Raw genomic sequence first — 3,218 nt, 5'->3', positions numbered from 1 at the left:
TAAATATTATTTAATATATTAATACTATATTATATATAACATTAATATTATATTAAAGATTAAGAAAAAAAGAGTTTCCTTGGCAAACTAACTAAAATAAGTTTAAGTTGAAGCACTAAATATGAACTGGAAATAAATAAGTTAATATTTTAAAATGAATAATATTTAAACTAAAAATAAAATAAAGGCAGTTACATTTTAAACAAATAAAACACAAGTTTTTTTTTTTATTCTACAAAAACAACTAACCACTCGAGGCTGTGATTTCAACAGCGTTATTATCATTAATTAAAAACAAACAAGCAAAAAATACTTTTTGTTTATTAAAATAAAAATAAATGGTAACTGAAATTAACTAAATAAAAAATAAAACCTAAACTTATTTTATTTCAACTAGACGCCAAAGCAGTATTTTTCATTTCTGTTTAAATTAACTTGAAAACCTATATAGACATATACAATATGGACATAAAAATAAAATAATAAAAATGAGAAAAATTCACAACAACATTACTAAAGCTTTAAAATTAAAGTAAAAACTAAATATAAAAAATTAATATAATTCAAATTATTAACAAAAACTAGTCAATGACTTAATGATACTAAAATAAGGCTGTTTTTTTTAGCTCAAGCTTGATTTAAAATCACATGATTAACCTCGTATGAGGAAGAGAACGAGTGACTCATGAGTCAGTGATTCTTCAGAAGCAGATCAGTGGTGCCTTTCCCAAAAGCAAATGTTCACAAGTTCAGTCGTCACCAACAGAGTTCGATGGAGACTTCAGTGATTCATTCAGAGCAGGTTTGTGAGTTAAACAGAAACTGATCTGACTCAGATAAACGTTTAGGCCACAAATCAGACATCGAAATATGAGAGAAACTGTGACATGAGATATTGCTGTGGATCTTCATCATGTGTCAAATCTTACCTTGCATTAATCCCAATCATCTATTTATCCCTTATTTATAATATTGTTTTATTTGATTCAGTTTCATTTTAACATTTTAATTTTACACGGCATGGGCTACAAGAAGTAACTCGACCAACAATTGATATTTTAGCCAGAATTTGTGTCACATTTGTGTCTGTCAATTAAAACTAGATGTTCACAACTGAAGTGTTATGAGAATATTTTAGCTATAACGCTCCATTATTTGGCAGAAATGTCCCTCAAAATGTCCTCATATCAGTAATGTTGATGGACTTTGTGTTCAGGCTGAAATTAGTCAATATGGGTCACAGCCAAAAATTCACTGGCTCCCATCTGCATAGAACTGATGAATTAAAATTCTGTGTGAATCTGACAAACAGCCTTGGGTGATTTTTTAAATAATTCAAAACTCTCTGACATAAATTTAAAAACAGAGAAATCAGGAGAAAAACTATTACTATTAAAATATATAGATATAAAATTACTAAAATGAAAATTGTAAAAATATTTGATGAATTGAAATTCTATGTGAATAGAATAAAACTGAAATAAAATAAATATTAGATATAAATATTAAATGAAAGACTTAAAAATAAAAAAAAATAAAAAATAGGAATAAATGAAAACTAAAACTGAGTTAAAAACAAAATCTCTTAAAATTTAAATAAAAATGGATATATAAAAATAAAAGTAAATTAATAATTTTAATAAAAACTATGTAAAACTATATAGAATATAAATAATACTAAAATAACAAATTAACTGAAATTCTATGTGAACAATAAATTTGAAATAAAATATAAATATTAGATTACAGACAAAAAAAATTAAAGAAAAAAAAGTTTCCTTGGCAAACTAACTGAAATAAGTTTAATTTGAAGCACTAAAATTAATACTTGTAAATTAATAAAAAACTGAAACTGAAATAAATGTAAAAAAAATAAAAAATAAAAATAATAAAAATGACAAAAGCACATAACAAAAATAACTAAGAATTGAATTAAATTTAAAATGAAAACTGAAAATATAAAAATAAAAAAATTAATAATTTAAATGAAACCTAAATACATAACAGTAACAGTATATAAATAATACTAAAGTATAGTATATATATAAAAATACTAAAATAACCAATAAAGTTAATTGGGTCACTTCTAGAAAATTAAAATCAAAACCTAAAAATAAATATTTAAAAGAACAAAAACCAAAAACAATTAAAACTTACAAAAATTAAACAAATGAATGAAATGCATGTAAATAATAACACTAAAACAGCACAGATTCTAGTGATATGGTTTTACAGATATAAGAACAACATAAATGTGCTTATAGACGTCATTAATAAATGGCATTGGTATTGATTGATTGATTGGGGTTGTGTTATTAAGTCGGTCGTCTCTTCGCTTTACGTTGTTTTGCAAGAAAAATCATAATAAGAAAATCAGAACAAAAGCACCTTTAAAGAGCAGTACAATATTAAAGTCTCATGTTTTTCAGTCACTGAGAGCGTCTGCTCAATGATGAGTTTGAGCAGGCTGCTCAAAAGCTGTTTTTAGTTTTTTCTCATCTACTTGATGAGGGTTGCTACGCGACGCGATCCTTCTCAGCGGCTGAACGCTGCTCTAGAGCACAAGCGGCGACAACCAGAGGTTTGGAAGGACAAAACAAGCAGAGAGCAGAAATCCGGCTCAGACCTGCAGCGTGGTGTTGTGTGGATGTGCTGGTCTCATTAATGAACTGTAGGCTGTCTTACTGCTAGTCGAACGGTAGTTGTGGCTAGGATTTCCGCCAATCCCTTAAGTTTGCTGCAGGCACGGGCTGTTTTTCCTATTCTCAGCTGTCCTTATGTGACCCAGCGGCTCATGCCAAGTTCTTAACAGAGTTTATTGGAGGTAACGGGGTTAGGAGCCAGCAGCATATTTCATCTGCGCTTTTCTATGCTTTTCTTGTGTCTGTCACATTGTTAAAAATGCATAACTAGGAAGTCTGAAGTATGCGTATGCGATTAGGAAAAAACACTAATGAGGTCACAAAGAAAAAAAGACACAAGACGTGCCCTCAGGACAGAAAAAATAATAATAATAATAATCATGTGTGCACTGAAAAAAATGGGTGTAGAAATTACTAGTAAATTTCTAAAATATTTATAAAGAAGCATCAAGTATTTTCTTTTAAAACATACTACAATAATCTTTTTGATTAACAACTCCAAAAAAAATCTTCTTTTATAGTGTACTGTCAGATAGAAATCAGTTTCTAAAAAAATATCTTAATTGATGAACTTTA

The sequence above is a fragment of the Cyprinus carpio genome, chromosome A20 (genome assembly GCF_018340385.1).
Source record: "Cyprinus carpio isolate SPL01 chromosome A20, ASM1834038v1, whole genome shotgun sequence".
NCBI classification, from domain to species: Eukaryota; Metazoa; Chordata; class Actinopteri; order Cypriniformes; family Cyprinidae; genus Cyprinus; species Cyprinus carpio.
Note: the sequence above shows the minus strand (reverse complement) of the source record.